This window comes from Balaenoptera ricei, chromosome 15 (genome assembly GCF_028023285.1).
Source record: "Balaenoptera ricei isolate mBalRic1 chromosome 15, mBalRic1.hap2, whole genome shotgun sequence".
NCBI classification, from domain to species: domain Eukaryota; kingdom Metazoa; phylum Chordata; class Mammalia; order Artiodactyla; family Balaenopteridae; genus Balaenoptera; species Balaenoptera ricei.
The window spans coordinates 74,757,904-74,775,849 of record NC_082653.1 but is presented as its reverse complement, the minus strand read 5'-3'; the positions used below and the strand labels follow the sequence as shown (position 1 = coordinate 74,775,849).

At 39.6% G+C, this 17,946-nt stretch overlaps 1 protein-coding gene across 4 annotated transcripts in view; it reads right to left on the bottom strand.

The window, feature by feature from the left end:
- The window catches only part of TMEM248 (transmembrane protein 248), a 143,324-nt gene that overhangs the window by 32,967 nt on the left and 92,411 nt on the right, over window positions 1–17,946 (bottom strand). The gene's annotated exons all lie outside the window — the stretch shown is intronic.

Here is a 17,946-nt window from a genome sequence, read left to right as displayed (position 1 = left end):
CGCGGGTGGCGGAGACCACGCCTCCTGGCTAGGTCACGTGAGGGGGCTTGCGCGTGAGTACGTGGGCTGCGTGCGTGCGGGCGTTGAGAGCGGGGCGTCGTTTTGTGTGTCTGTGAGTGGGGTGTTGTGAGAGTGATTGTGCAGTGTGCGTGCGTGGTGCACGTTTGTGGATCTGTGTGTGTCAGTGTGCATTATGTACAAGGCCGTGGCTGGTGCACATACGTGGATCTCTGTGTGAATCTGTGCGCGTGTTTAGTGTCTGGTGTGAGTGCAAGATGTGTGCGTGTGTGTCTGTGTGTTTCTCTGCTCCTGTATTAATCACTGCTGATGAAAGTATCGCTTGGTACAATCAAAATTATGAAATAATTTTGTAAAATGATTTAAAATAATTTTGTAAAATAAATTTGGCATTGTCCGGTAAACTTGAAGATACACATCATCTCTGGAGAATATGTGTGACCCTGGAGAAACACTTGCGCATCTGCACAAGTAAACCAAATAATGTTTATAGTGTCACTGTTTGTACACACGAAGAACTGAGGGAAAAAAACAAACGCCCATACAGTCAAATGTAAACCTAGACTTAGGTATATTCATAAATAATCAATACAAAAGAGCTGTGAAAATAATTGGAAACAGCTGACACAACAAGGGGGCTCAACCTCAGGGAGCAAATCACAAAATGATTCATTGCAGCATAATTCCATTATATAAAATTCCAAAACATGCTAATCTCATGGACATATTGTTTAGAGGTGCATACATAATTGGTAGAACTCTGACAAGAACCGAGAGACAAGATGCACAAACTTCACGTTAAGTGTTAAAATGATGGAATTGGGGACGGACACACAGGGCACTTCAAAGGTAATGGAAATGTTCTCTATCTTAAAAAGGCTCATGGGTACACAGCTATTTAATGAATTTAAGTTACTGTTTATATTTTACGTGTAACTTAAAATTTTAATTTTGTATCTACTAGATAGCTAATAAAAACGAAAAACGGGGAGGAGGGATAAATTGGGAGATTGGGATCGACATATACACACTACTATATATAAAATAGATAACTAATAAGGACCTGCTGTATAGCACAGGGAATGCTTCTCAATACTCTGTAATGACGTACATGGGAAAAGAATTTTAAAAAGAGTGGATAAACGTAAATGTATAACTGATTCACTTTGCTGTACAGCAGAAACTAACACAACATTGTAAATCAACTATACTCCAATAAAAATTAATTAAAAATAAAAATAATTTAAAAAAAGAAAAACATTGATTCACCATTGAACTAGAAATTTGTTGAGTGTCCAGAAGATGGCCTGTCACGTGACAAAGGCAGAAGAAGTTGCTAAGTATCCTAAAATAAGTCAAACTGAGGAGATGTCGATGTGAAGTCATTCAAGAGTCATGAAAGAGAATGACTGTACCCCAAAACATATGTTTTTGACAAAGGTATTAATAGCTTTCAGCTGGCTTTCAAAAGAAGCTGCTTAACTTGCAGTAGAAAGTAATTAAACCAAAGATAAAATTTCTATCCTCAAGATTATACCCTCAACCTTAAAGTTGTCGAAGCAAATTATGTGGAGGCTTTGACAAGCATGCCAATACAAGTAGTGAACAACTGCAAGTGGCCAAGGGTCATTTAAATCAGTTGGTGAATATGGATTAAACTTAAACTTGGATTGTGAAGGTGAAGAGCAGTGTGGTGGGTCATTGTGTCAGGATAAATATATGCTGCCATAAATTAAAAATAAGTCTTCTCAATTCTGTGCATCAAAGTCCAAATAGAAATAAAAAGTTTTTGGAATTCCCTGGTGGTCCAGTGGTTAGGACTTCACCCTTCCACTGCAGGGGGCACAGGTTCGATCCCTGGTCAGGGAACTAAGATCCTACAAGGCATGTGGAGCGGCAAAAAAAAAAAAAGCTAGAAAAGAAATAAAAAATTTTAACTCCGCTATTTTCATGCACACTTATGTAATTTTTTTCTGAAAAGCTGTTATTGAATCAATGAATGTCTTACACTCAATGAAATAAATCAATAAATACTTGTTGAATAAGTGAAAGAACAGTAAACATTTCATAAAAGAAGAAATATGGATTCCAACAGATAGAAAAAGATGTCATTGGTAATAGCGATGAGGGACTCACTGACGATAAGCAGATAGCTTGCTGGGAGGGAGGGTATTCCGCAGCTGAAAGGAGAACAGGAGGCTCTGGTCAGAGGTGGGATTTGGGGTCAGTCCTGGCTTTGCTGCTCACTGTCTGGATGCCCTCGAGCAAATCACAAACACACTGAACCTCACGCTCTTCATTCCTAAGGTGGAGATGATAATATCAGCTTATTCAGGTTGGTAAAAATCCTCCAAACGCTCTGTATGCTGTAAAGCGCCATCCAAAGATAAGTTATGTGCTGTGAGAGTAGATTGTAGTGGGACCAGAGCTAAGCTGAGCTGTTTTGGAAAGTTCAGGCAGGGTCCCAACCCCTGGTCATCATACTGATTATAATAGTGTTGCTTTGTAACCCTTGGGTTCAAGGAGCTTCAGAATTGTTTATGTCAGATTTTCAGCATTATTTATTGGTAATAATCAGACTGATGATTTACACCTGGTCTCAGTGAGACCCCCCCCCCCACAAAGGGCTCTGCAATTGAGGAATGTAGCAGGATTATGCCTATGTGACCAGCAAGATTTTTTTTTAAAGCACTCCACTTTGGGCTCCCTGTTCCAAGGTGTTCCATGCACATGTTGATGGTTCGGGATCTAAGAGAGAAAGTGAGTTCTGCCTTGGCTCTTACAAAAAACGTATAATAGGACCTGGCCTTTCCAGACCTCTTGCTATGAAACAGCCTTTGGCTATGATGCATGTCCTTACTTTAATACTGTTGCTGTACTGTGGGTTTTTTCCCTGTAATAAACTGTAGCATTGTCATTTAGGGTCCTGTGCGTTTTTTGAGCAACCCAACCCTGTTAAACCCTTCTTAATTGCCACCATTCCTGCAGCTGGTGTCAGAAGTAGGATTTACTGAAAACCCCCTCACTCATTCTTTACTCAAAATATGGCTAAGGCATTATTTAAAAAGAAAAAGGATGACTCTGATAAAGCGGATGAGAATGAACAAGCTACCCTTGGTTTGAAGTAGCACAGACTGAAATGAGATACTTATTAATAATAAAACTTTCTAGTGAAATCTGGAAATGAAAGAATCTGAACTTCAGGAGCTAGAAAGATGGATCAGAAGGGAAATGCAAACCGACGTCAGGGCAGCTAAAAATTCAGTTCCGTGGCTGCTGCTTCGAGCAGTAGCAAAATGTGAGCAAGTTCAGAATCTCCACAGGCTGAGCTATGCCCTCTCTGGCTGGCACTATAATTTTTGATAATAAGCGAAGCCTGTGACACTCATGACAACTAAGAAGATAATTCAAGTGGGGCAAGATGATGATGGAGGGCAGGAAACCATGGAAATAAGGGATTATTCAGGGAAGGAATGGAGTAATTTTTTAGATCATTACAGACATCATCCTGATAAACCTTTGTTGAAACGACTCCTGAGAAATTTAGAACAAGGGGCAGTGTCTCTGCTTTGAACACTGCTGACCAGAGGGGGAATATCTGGGCCACCCCCCATTCTCTGTTGGCTAAAACCTTTGTGAGGATGGTTCATGGGGAAGCCCCATAGATTAGCAGAATAGCATAAGAGAAGGGTCCATCATAGATATCCAAAGATGGACAATTTTACTGCCCCTCCTTTTGTCTACACATACTGAAGCTGCAGAAGCACTGCAGGTGCAGGCAGGATTGGGCTATCTATATAATTGCAGACCAAGTCACCCGGGCTAAGACCAAAACCATAATGCAAGGAATCCCACTGGCATTGGCACCATGTATGACTTTGCTATTGAGACCACAAGAGAAGGTAAAAGAGGCAACCTCAAATCCTTTATCCCAATGACCACATAGGGAATTTCAAAATTAAAAAAAAAAAAAAAAAGTTAGATGGTGTAGGCACTTTGGAAAACAGACTGGCAGTTCCTCAAAATGTTAAACATAGAGTTCATATCTGACCCTGCAATTCCACTCCTAGAGACTCAGCAGAACGGAAAACCTGTCTGTGACACAAAAATGTGACACAAATGTTCACAACAGCATCATCATAGCCCAAAAGTGGAAACAGCCCAATGTTCACCAGCTGATGAATGGATAAACAAAATGTGCTATCTCCATGTAATGGAACATTATTCACCCATAAAGGATTAGGAAGTGTAGATACATGCCATAATACGGGTGAATCTTGAAAACATATTAAGTGAAAGAAGCCAGTAACAAAAGACCACATATTATATGATTCCATTGACATGAAATGTCCAGAACAAGCAAATCTATGGAGACAGAAACTAGATTAAAAGCTGCCTAAGGTGGGAGGCGACTGGAGGGTGATAACTAAAGGGGAGTTCCTTTGGGGGCAATGAAAATGTTCAAAAATTAACTGTGGTAATGGTTGCGCAACTCTGTGAATATACTGAAAACCACTGAACTGTACACTTTAATTGGATGATTGTATGGTATATGAACTATATCTCCCTAAAGCTGTTTTTAAAAAGATTAGGACTGGACTTCCCTGGTGGTGCAGTGGTTAAGAATCCGCCTGCCAACGCAGGGGATACGGGTTTGAGCCCTGGTCCGGGAAGATCCCACATGCCGCGGAGCAATTAAGCCCGTGTGCCACAACTACTGAGCCTGCGCTCTAGAGCCCACATGCTACAACTACTGAGCCCACGTGCCACAACTACTGAAGCCCGCGTGCCTAGATCCCGTGCTCCACAACAAGAGAAGCCACGAAAATGAGAAGCCCATGCACCGCAACGAAGACTAGCCCCTGCTCGCCGCAACTAGAGAAAGCCCGCGCACAGTAACGAAGACCCAACGCAGCCAAAAATAATAAATAAATTAATTAATTAAAAATAAATAAATAAAAAATAAAAAGATTAGGACTTTACAAAAGAAAGAAAATCAAAACAAGAAAGGGAGTAACTTTTCAGGCTCTAATCATGTGAAAATCTTTAGACAGTTAATGTTTAAATGAAAATAAAATAGGAGGAAATTGACAGAGTGCCATCGAAACCTTGAGAGAAATTTTATGGGAATCTGAGGTTCCCACAACTGTCTCCTCAAAGCCCCTAGGATGTAAAATCCCAAGGCTTAGAGAAATTTCAGAAAGAAAAAGTTTCCAATGAGCCTACAGCATCGAGTTCCATACCCACTTTTAATATAAAGGCAGTAGTTCTTTGTCCCGTACTTGCAAATTTTCCTTCAGATCGAGATTATTTCAAATTTTAAAATAATTGACATTTCTTATTTAAAAAAAAAAAAATCAAGGCCATGATGGAGGAAGAAGATTGACATAAAGGCTGGGGTCTCTTAACTCCCTCTGGGGTTCCTAAGGCCTTTACCCATGTGTGGGTGAAATGACCAGGGGTGGAAGAATAAGTCTTCTAATTCTATTGGGCACAGGAGCAGCTCCAGTACTGCCTAGGCCTGCTCATGAGCCCCTTAGGGGCAACAGAATTCATCTAGGGGGCTACGGGGATGCTACTGAGAGGGATCAAAATTGAAGTCTGGGGGCTTCCCTGGTGGCGCAGTGGTTGAGAGTCTACCTGCCAATGCAGGGGACACGGGTTCGAGCCCTGGTTTGGGAGGATCCCACATGCTGCAGAGCGGCTGGGTCTGTGAGCCACAATTGCTGAGCCTGCGCGTCTGGAGCCTGTGCTCCACAACAAGAGAGGCCGCGATAGTGAGAGGCCCGCGCACCGTGATGAGGAGTGGCCCCCGCTTGCCACAACTGGAGAAAGCCCTCGCACAGAAACGAAGACCCAACACAGCCATAAATAAATAAATAAATAAATAAACAAATAATTAAAAAAAAAAAAATTGAAGTCTGGTTAAAAGTAGAATATGTGATTTTGTTTTTTTTTAAATGTGCACTGTGGCGGTGTCTCCCTTACCCGCTATGCTCTTATAGTGGAACTGGGGTGGGGGGAGCCATGATAGAGAAATCTTCATAGGAGTCTTCCCTGCTGTACCCAGTTTTCTTTATCAATATTAGACCTGGTAGTCTTTGCACTTAGAACTACAGTTAAGGGCTCCAGAGGCTGAAATATTTCCTGACAAGATACCACATCTATTAATTTGGACCTAACTGCAGGAATTCCAAAGGGATTGATGGGACTGATGGTCCGTTCCCCACACCCTGCCACGTTGGAGATGACTGTCGAAAATGTTTTGTTGCCTAGTGGATGGGATAGTTGTATTTCTCTGCACTTATCCAATCAGAACCTCAAGATGACAAGAAGCAGAGGCCCTTCCGTGTCTCGTCCTGTTGCTACCACCCATACAACTTGCCCAGTGGGAAACCAGAGGGTCCTGCTTCAGAGGGGGAAAACAAATGGACTGAAATTAATGATACATGGAAGAAGATGAGATTGCTGCTGAGGGAGAGGGAGAGAATAAATTGTTGTTAATCTGATGACTTGTGAGAAGCTTAGAGCAAGAGAATAAATATGGTCTCTTAGTTCTCACTCACAAGATCCTTGGGGCAAAGTACCTGTTTACCAAAACCTCTTCCAACAAGTGATCTGACCGCTGTGGAAAACAGTTTGGCCTCAGAGAGTTAAACATAGAATTATCGTATGATCCAGCAATTCTCCTCCTAGGTACACATCCAGAAGAATTAAAAGCAGGAATTAAACAGATACTTGTATATCAATGTTCATCACACCATTATCTGCAAGAGCCAAAATGCAGGAACAACCTAAATGTCTACCAACAGATGAATAAAGAAAATGATATATACATACAATGGAATATAATCTTAAAAAGGAATGAAATACTGATACATGCTACAACACGATGAGCCTTGAAAACATTATGATCAATGAAATAAGCCAGACACACAAGAATACATATTGTATGATTTCACTTACACGAAGCCACTAGAATAGGCAAATTCGTTAAGACAGAAAGTAGAATAGAGGTCACTAGGGGCCCCCCGCGGGGGTGGGAAGTGAGGAGTTACTGTTTGATGGGTAGAGCTTCTGCTCGGGATGATGAACAAGTTCTAGAAATGGGTAGTGGTGATGGCTGCACAACATTGTGAATGTACTTTAATGCCACTGAATTATACACTTGAAAATGGTCAATTTTGTGTTGTGTATACATTCCACCAAATTAAAAAAACAAGTGAGCTGACAGCATGGTACCTCGAACTTCTGGGGTGGCCTGTGTCCTCACAACGGATGCACAGGTGGGAGGCCTGACTGTGTGACCGTCTGGACCAGGACAAGTATGGCTATGCCTGTGAGTTCCCATTTCCTCTATATATGTTAGTATACTGGATCTGTGTTGGGAAGCAGCCTGTGGGAACATTTCCCTGGTTAAACTCAGAGTATACCAATCAATGATGATCTGAACGAACATTACATGGTCACTCTGTAAACCTAAAACTGTCCTTTAAAAAAAAGCTTATTTAAAAAATTGTGTGGATATTGGGACTTCCCTGGTGGTCCAGTGGTTAAGACTCCGTGCTCTCAATGCAGGGGGCATGGGTTCGATCCCTGGTCAGGGAACTGGATCCCACATGCTGCAACTAAGAGTTCGCATGCCGCAACTAAAGATCCTACGTGCTGCAACTAAGACCTGGCGCAGCCAAATAAATACATAAATATTTCAAAAATAAAAATAAAAATTTGTGTGGGTATTAATTGTGTTGATGAAGGTTTAAGAAAAGTACCAAAATATAAAGGTAGAAGGTTATCCGCTACAGGACCCATCTGTCATTATGTGTAAAAACAGCTCTCTCATTGTGGGTGGAAAAAACATAAGGAAGTGGAGGGGCAATTGGGACATTTGAATCACAGACAAAAGGAAAAGAATTAGGTATAATTTGGTGGGCCTACCTTCCTGAGAATGAAAAGCCAGAAATGCACACAGATGGTTATGAGGAACACTGCGCCATATGCAAACCAAAGTGTATTTAGGAATATAGTCAATAACTATGTAATATCTTTGTATGGTGACAGAGGACAGCTAGACTTACCGTGGTGATCATTTTGAAATGTATAGAAACATCGAATCACTATGTTGTGTACCAGGCACTAACATAGTGTCGTAGGTCAATTATACTTCAAAAACAAACTCATAGAAAAAGGGATCAGATTTGTGGCTACCAGAGGCAAGGGTTGGGGGAGGGGCATTAAGATGAAGGTGGTCAAAATGTACAAACTTCCAGATATAAGATAAGTACTAGGGATATAATGCACAATATGATAAATATAATTAACCCAGCTGGATGTTATATATGAATATTGAGAGTAAATCCTAAGAGTTCTCACCACAAGGAAAAGAAATCACTTTTTTCTATTTCTTTAATGTTGTATCTATACCAGATGATGGCTGTTTGCTAAACTTATTGTGGTATCATTTCATGATGTGTGTACCTCAAATCAGTATGCTGTACACCTTGAACTTATACAGCACCATATGTCAATTATAATTCAATAAAACTGGAAGAAGAAAAAAAAGTCTGTTTAGGAGGGACTACTCCGTTGATCTTACCCTGGGGGGGACTCCACATTTTCGAGTTTCATGTTTATTTCCTAAATGTACTAGAGCGATTAGTGCTCAATGGCTACCACATGTCTGAGGGTTGAAAGAGCACTGGCCCGAGTATAAGCAGCTGGGCTAGGCGTAGCTGGCCAGGTGGAAATCGCTTTGAATGAGGATTCAAACACACCGATGAAAAAGGCCTCGGAACACACGTTGCCTCCAAGGCATCCTATTCCAGGAGGAAGGACAGGGGTGTGCGAGCTTCCCACACTGGGAACAGCTGGCACATCAACACAGCTGGGTCGGTGTCAGGGCGACCCAGACACAATGGCCAGGAATTCTCGTAGCAGCAGCCCAGGCTCTGCACTTACAGGAGAGGCATCTCAGCGGATGGAATTTTTACTGGCAGATGCAACCTATCAGAGTGCCACGACTTTGGTCCCACAGCTGAGCGCTAACCATTTTTTCCCTAAAATCCAAGTCACAGGTATTGGATAGGTTTTAACCAGACCAGAGTGCTCCCCACTGCAAACACCTGGGCCCTGTCGAGGGATTCCTCCTACTGGGAACCAATATCTGTCAAAGCACATGACCCAAGGAAAGGAGTTTGGTTATATCCTCAAAATGCTTGGAACCTGAAATAACAGAGACAAAGCCTCTAACCTATACTCCCATGAGAAATAATATACGGTACATGAGAAAAGGTAGATTTTGTTGGGAGGGGCAAAAAAAAATCAATGATAGATCGTCACGGATCAGGGAGGAAAAGAACAGTCAAGTATAAAAAAGTTTGTGCTGGTATTACTGGATGGAGCAGCTGTCTAAGTGAATACCAACCCCTCAAATGATTGCAAACATTGGGAATCTGTGTGCACATTTGGACTCTCTACATGAACAGGGTCCCTGTTCCCAGGTGTTCTGTACTCATAGGATGACAGCCTTTGTCTGTGATACCTTTCCTTACATTAATAGTTGTTGTTATCTTGTACCCTTTTCCTGAGATAAACTCTAGATTTGTAAGCATTGCCATTTTGAGTCCTGCCATTTTGGGTCTTTAGCAATTCAAACCTGTTTAACTACCACCGTTGGGGCAGTTTTTCTGCACTAAAAATCACAGTCTCCTGATTGGTGCGTATCCCCTCTCTGGTATTCCCAAATGCTAAAACCCGAATCTAGTCACCAGGAAATGATCAAACAAATCCAGGATGAGGGACGTTCTGTAAAACATCGAGCCCACACTCTTCAAATATATCAATGTCATGAAAAACAAAAAACAATCCTTTCACAATGTTTATGTACGTCGAATCATCCTGATGTACACTTAAACATCTTACAATTTTATGTGTCAATTACACCTCAATAAAGCGGGAAAAACAAACCCAAACAAATAAGGCTGCGCAATTGTTTAAAGGAGACTAGAGATATGACTGCTAAATGAGTGATTAATCCTGCACAGGAAACTGGATTTAAAAAAAAAAACTATTAAAGACATTATTTGGAGAATTTGGAGTTGGTCTGTTTATTGCCTCAAGGTTAAATTTCTGTTGTTACATAAAAGACTGTCCTTATTCTTAGGAGATATGTATCTAATGTATTTAGGGATATTAAATTATTATACCTGCACCTAACTCTCAAATACTGTAGCCAGAGAGTGATTACCTGTGCATGGCGGGGGGACGGGCATCAGGGGAGAAAGAGAAAGAGGAAAAGAGAGAGGGAGATGGGGAGAGAGGGAGGGAGGGAGGGAGAGAGAGAGGAGCGCGCACAAATGAGGCAAAATGTTAAGGATTGAATCAAGGAGAAGGGCACGTAGGTTGTTCATTATAGTATCCTTGCAATATTTCTGTAGATTTGACATTTTTCAAAATAAAAAATTTAGGAGGAAAAATAATAATTACTGTACTACATTAGGCCAGAGGTCAACAAACTTTTTAGCAAAAAATATTTTAGGCTTTACGGGCCATGGGGTCTCTCTTGTAACTGTTCATCTCTGCCATGCAGCATGAAAGCCACAGAATGAATGGGAGCAGCTGTGTTCTAATAAAACTTTATTTACAAAAGCAGGTGGTGGGCCAGATTTGGCTGCCGGCCATATTTTCTGACCCCTGCTTTAGGCTGTGAGAAACTCAAGGCTGCATCCCATGGTCGACTGGAAATTCATGGCTGAAAGTGACAAATTCTCTTAAAACATGAATCAAATATTACAGCTTGAAACGCTGTAATCCTAATTGCCTAATAACTAAGAACCTCTCAGCCATGTCTCACTTAAAAAATTCTCTCTTCTTCAACTTTTCTCTAACAAAAACTCTTCAAATCTCATTATCTTCCTGAAGTCCAAGGTCTAAAGCACCAATGCCTACCATCCTCTCCCTTCTCAGTTCTCTGGGGAGAGTTGGTATAAAACGGTGCTTTGAAGTGGGAACTCTGTGCGGGTGTAAAACGGGGTGGCTGCTATGAAAAACAGTACGGTGGTTGCAAAGAATTAAAAAGAGACCCACCATATGATCCAGCACTTCTGGGTATACATATTAAAAAAATAGAATCAGGATATTGAAGAGATATCTGCACTGCCGTGTTCACTGCAGCACTATTCACAATCGCTGAGACGTGGAAACAACCTAAATGTCCACCGACAAATGAATGAATAAAGAAAATGTGTATACAAATGATGGAATGCTACTCAGTCTTAAAAAAATAAGGAAATTCTGTGCAAGCTATTATATATAAAACAGATAAACTACAAGGTCCTACTATATAGCCCGGGGAACTATATTCAATATCCTGTGATAAACCATAATGGAAAAGAATATGAAAAAGAATGTATATATATGTATAACTGAATCGCTTTGCTGTATAGTAGAAATTAACACAACATTGTAAATCAACTATACTTCAATAAAATAAATTAAAAATAAAAAAGATTTTTTTTAAAAAAAGGGAAGTTCTGCAATATGGGACATGGATGGACCTTAACGACATTATGCTACATGAAATAAGCCAGACACAGAAAGACATGTACTGCCTTATTCTACCTCCATGTGGTACCTAAAAGAGCCAAATTCATAAAATCAAAGATGGGAAGCGGAGGTTACCAGGGGCTGGGGAAATGGGAGATAGGGAGTTATTCATCAATAGGCGTAAAGTTTCAGTTAAGCAAGATGAAGAATAAGCTCCAGAGATCTGCTGTGCAACACTACCTAGAGTCAACAATCACGTACAAAATTTAACAAAAAATTGTTCGGAGGATAAATCTCATGTTAAAAGGATAGATCTCACGTTAAGTGTTGTTACCACAATAAAAAGTAAAAAAAAAAAAAACTAAAGGGCTTCCCTGGTGGCGCAGTGGTTAAGAATCCGCCTGCCAATGCAGGGGACACGGGTTCGAGCCCTGGTCCGGGAAGATCCCACATGCCGCGGAGCAACTAAGCCCATGCGCCACAACTACTGAGCCTGCGCTCTAGAGCCCGCGAGCCACAACTACTGAAGCCTGTGTGCCGCAACTACTGAAGCCTGCGCGCCTAGAGCCCGTGCTCCGCAACAAGAGAAGCCACTGCAATGAGAAGCCTGCGCCCCACAACAAAGAGTAGCCCCCGCTCACTGCAACTAGAGAAAGCCCGCGTGCAGCAGCAAAGACCCAATGCAACCAAAAATTAAATAAATGAATAAATAAATAAATTTAAAAAAAAAGAAAGAAAGAAAGAAAAAAAAAAAAAAAACTAAAAAGAGTGGGGCTCTGGAGCTAGAGGCCTGGATTTGAATGCTGGCTTCCCACTTCAGCTCTGTGACCTTGGGCAAGACACTCACATCTCTGTGCATCAGCTTCCTTTTCGTGCCTCAGGGTAATAGTAATACTTCCCCGCAGGGTACCTGAGAAGATTAAATGTGTTGCTCTAGGTGAAGCACTTAGCACAGTGCCTAGCATGTATTAAGCACTAATTAAGGCTACCTATTACTATTCCCGCTGGACTAGGTTTATTAGACACATTCAAGAAGTAATACATTTTACAGGCTTGCTTAAGGGTACCTTGTACATAACAGCTGAATACATGGGAGATGCTATAATTACTCCACTGGGCAGTTAAATCCACATTTGGTGCTTTTGTCACTTTCATTGTATCTTACACTCATTTAAGTCTTGAGCTATTTGACTTTTCATATTTTTACAGCTTCCTATTTCTACTGGATTGTAAATAGGCTGAAGGCACTGTCCAGGACATGTGCCTTTTTACAGTCCCACCAGCACTGCTCTATATATGTAGCCTGGACTCCGCCTATATTTAGGGCAGAGAATTCATATGGTTTAAAGGAAGACCCTTCCACAGACCACCTCGTCCAGCCCCCTGCTGACTGGTTCACTTAAACACACAGAAAGGGCTCATTTCGGAATGAGTCACTCTTATTTACAAAGTACTAAGAGAAAGTTTCCACTTGAAATGGTGACCGTGTGCATCACCCCCTCACTTTCCAAATCAGGAGAAAATGACCAGACTCCTCCCGCACCCCGCCTGTCCACCACCCAGAGCAGATGCCACCAGAATTTCAGGTTATTTCTGACGACAGACTCTTCTTAGTGCTTAGAGGAGATTCCTCTATATTTAAGAATGCTTACCAGTCTTCTGGCTGCCACTCCAAATCCAAGAAACTAGGTTTCTTTCAGCTTCAGTGACTTTTTATTAAGGGAACAAGCAATTTTCTTCTGGCAGGGAAACCATGGAGCAGGTGCGTACTTCCGTAGAAGAAATTTAAACCAGATACCTTTCCCTGCAGACAACTCATTATTCTTTTAAAGAGGGGCAGGCCTCAGAACCTTCCAAGAGGGTGATGCCATCCCTAGAGGTGGCATTCTGTATTGGCAACCACCGAGAGGTTGCCTGGGAAACTCTGTTCAGAGACAGTTGTGTCACTTTTAAAACAAACTTCTCCCTTTAAGAGCTAATGTGTATTATTACAGTTCTGTGTCATGCAGTGGTTTGGAGCTTTTGTTTTTATACTCTGAGAATAATTTTTTCCTGTTTTCTGATGACTAAACAACCATGGTATTGTATAAAGTTAGGAAAACTTAGAAAACATTAAAAAGGAAAATTAAAACCATCTGTAATCCCCTAACCCAATGGTAACTACTGATGAGATTTTGCTGTATTTCTTTTTTTTCCTCTAGCATTGCTTGGGATTTTAAAACAGATTTGGAACTATGCTTATTATTATGCAAGGATAGCTATCTTCATAATTACTCTTTAATTAAAACATTCCCCTCTACACACTTTAAACACTGAATTTTTTAACTTCTGTACTTAATATTTTTATATAAATTTTTGGTTTTTTATTATTTTCTTAGCATAGCTTTATAGAAATAGGATTATTGCGCCAAAAGAGTAAAAAGATTTTTAAGGCTCTTGACATGCAGCCCTGATCTGCTCTCGGCAAATGTTATAATTTGTGCTTTCATCAATGAGGTACATTTCTCTGGACATTCATAGTCATAAAATGCTATATTTGCCATATGATGTTCACCTTTGCCGATTTGACAAGAAAAACATTAATTTTGTTATTGAATTATTTTCTATTTCTTTGATTATTAATGAGGTTGAATATTTTTCATCTGTTGTCCGTTTTTAAGTCTAAATGGTGAATTTTTCATGTCCTTTGTTGTATTTTTAAATGTTTGAATTTTCTTACATTTTCTTATTTGAAAAAGTACTTAATTTTGTTTTCATATTTGTATTGGTAATTTGTCTTTCTTTTTCTCCCCCAGCTTCATGGTGATATAATTGACATATCATATTGTGTAAGTTTAAGGTATACAACATGATGATTTGATACAATATGAATATTGTGAAATGATTACCATAATACAGTTAGTTAACACATCCATCACTTCACATAATGACCCTGTTTTTTTTGGTGAGAATATTTAAGATCTACTCTCTCGGCAACTTTCAAGTATACAATACAGCATTGTTAACTATAATCACTAAGCTGTACGTTAGATCCTCAGAACTTACTCATCTTATAACTGGGAGTTTGTACCCTTTGACTGACATCTCCCCATTTACCCCAGCTCTCAGCCTCTGGCAGCCACTGACTCTTTCTATGAATTCAGCTGTTTTAGATTCAAATATAAGTGAGATCATACAGTATCTGTCTTTCTGTCTGACTTATTTCACTTAGTATAATACTCTCAAGTTTCGTCCATGTTGTTGCAAATGACAGGATTTCCTTTTTTTTTAAAAAAAAAATTTATTTATGTGGCTGTGCCGGTCTTAGTTGCGGCCCGCAGGATCTAGTTCCCTGACCAGGGATCGAACCTGGGCCCCTTGCACTGGGAACGCGAGTCTAAACCACTGCACGGCCAGGGAAGTCCCAGGATTTCCTTTTTATGGCCAAATAATATTCCATTGTGTATATGTGCCACATTTTCTTTATCCATTGATCCTTTGTTGGCCACTTACCTTGTTTACATGTATTGGCTATTGTGAATAATGCTGCAATGAACACAGGAGTACAGGTATCTCTTCAAGATGCTAATTTCATTTCCTTCACATCTATACCCAGAAGTGGAATTGCTGGATCATAAAGTAGTTGTATTTTTAATTCTTTGAGGAACCCCATACTATTTTCCATGGTGACTGAACCAATTTACATTCCCTCCAGCAGTGCACAGGGTTCCCTTTTCTGCACATACTTGCCACCACTTATTTGTCTTTTTTTTTTTTTTTAATTTTTATTTATTTATTTATTTATTTATGGCTGTGTTGGGTCTTCGTTTCTGTGCGAGGGCTTTCTCCAGTTGCGGCAAGCGGGGGCCACTCTTCATCACGGTGCGCGGGCCTCTCACTATCACGGCCTCTCTTGTTGCGGAGCACAGGCTCCAGACGCGCAGGCTCAGTAATTGTGGCTCACGGGCCTAGTTGCTCCGCGGCATGTGGGATCTTCCCAGACCAGGGCTCGAACCCGCGTCCCCTGCACTGGCAGGCAGACTCTCAACCACTGCGCCACCAGGGAAGCCCTATTTGTCTTTTTAATAACAGTCATTCTAACAGGTATGAGGTGAAAGCTCATTGTGGTTTTGACTTGCATTTCCCCAATGATTAATGATGTTGAGTACCTTTATGTATCTTTTGGCCATTTGTATGTCCGCTTTTGAAAAATGTCTATTCAGGTTCTCTGCCCATTTTTGTTGTTGTTGTTGAATTGTTTGGTTCTTCTTCTTTTTTTTTTTTTTTTTTTGCAATTGAGCTGTATGAACTTTTTATGTATTTTGGATATTAACTCTTTATCAAATATATGATTTACAAATATTTTCTCCTATTCCATAGGTTGCTTTTAATTTTCTTGATGGTTTCCTTTGCTGTGTACACGCTTCTTCATTTGAGGTAGTCCCTCTTGTTCATTTCTGCTTTAGTTGCCTTTGCTTTTGGTGCCAAATTCAAAAAATCATCACCAAGACCAATGTCAAAAAGCTTACCCCTATGTTTTCTTCTGGGAGTTTTATGGTTTCAGCGCTATGTTCTTTCCCCATTGAATGGCCTTGTATATATCTTCTTTGGTTAAGTTTCTTTTCAAGACTTTTGCCCATTTTCTAACTGAATTCTTTTTAAAACTGTTGAGTTCAGAGTGTTCTTTATATATTTACCATGGATATTAGTTATTTGTTGAATATGTAATTTGCAAATATTTTTCTTTCAGTCTCTAGCTAGTCCTTTAATTCTATTAACAGGGTCTTTCATACAGCCAAAGTTTTAAATTTTGATTAAGTTTTATCAATTTTTTTCTTTTATGGATTATGATTCTCTTGGCCTCGCCCTAAGTTTCCAAAGATTTTCTTCTAAAAGTATTATAGAAATTATAACGTATATTTAGGTGGAAGTTCTTTTTTTTTTGCCGATGGATGTCCAATTGCTACAGCACCATTTGTTGAAAGTCTATCCTTCTTCCATTTAATTGCTCTTACACCTCTGTCAAATATCAGTTGGAAAAAAATCAACTGGTCATACTTGTATGTGTCCATTTTGTGTTCTTTATTCTTTTCCATTGATCTATGTGTCTATCCACTAATATTGTACTGTCTAGATTACTATAAATATATAGCAAATCTTAAAATTGGATAGAGTGATTCCTCCCACTTTATTCTTCTTTTTCAAATTTCTTTTAGCTGTTCCAGTTCATTTGCCATTTCATTTGAATTTTAGAATAAGCTCATCTATATCTATAAAAAATTTTTGCTAGAATTTGATAGGAATTACATTAAACCTATAGAAGTTTGGGGAGAATTGCTATCTTTACTATGTTGAGTATTCCAATCTATGAACACAGTATGTCTCTCCATTTATTTAGCTCTTTTTTGATTTCTTCATCAGCATTTTGCAGTTTTCAGCATTGATGTCCAGAACATGTATTATTATATTTATACCTTAATAAATTGTTTTTTGAACATTTATAAATAGTAGTGTATTTTATACTTGATTCTACCTGTTCACTGCTGGCATATATACATATATTTTTTGTATCTGCATAACTTAATTGTTATTTAAGCAAAAGAAATCAACTTTTAGCATCCACTTTCACTGCAAAGTGCCTATTTACCTTCTATTTATGTTTGTATTCTTTGCTAACATATTTCTTTTTTCAGCAAATATTTATTCCTATAAATATCTTAGCAAAATCACCAGGGGAACTTTAAGAAAACAAAAGGAAAGCTGCTAAAATTATGCTCAGTGTATTTTCCTTAAAGCACATCACCTTTTAGTATCCCGAAGTCAAGACAGAAATCTTAAAGTAAATGCCACAATTCAGCCTGGAGGATTTGTCAGAAAAAAATTTTATATGCTAACAATGAGCTCCACAGCTGCCATTCTGATATTTTAAAGCTTTGAGAAAACACAACTCACCATAAAATTCATCCTTTTAAAGTGTACAATTCAATATTTTGAGTATATTCACAAAGTTGTGGGAAACCCTTATCACTATCTAATTCCAGATCATTTTCATCACCCCCAAAAGAAACCTTGTACCTCTTAGCAGTCACTCCCATTCTCCCCTCCACCCAGCCCCCGACAACCTAATCTCTTTTCTGTCTCTATGAATTTGCCTATTCTGGACATTTCATATAAATGGAATCATACAATATGTGGTATTTTATGTCTGGCTTCTTTCCCTCACCATAATGTTTTCAAAGTTTATCAATGCTGTAGAATGTATCAGTATTTCATTCTTTTTTTATGGCCGAATAGTATTCCATTGAATGGATATACCATTTTTGTTTGTCCATGCATCACCTGATGGGCATTTAGCTTTTTTCTACGTGATTTTAGATTTTAAAAATTAAACTTTTTTATTTTGAG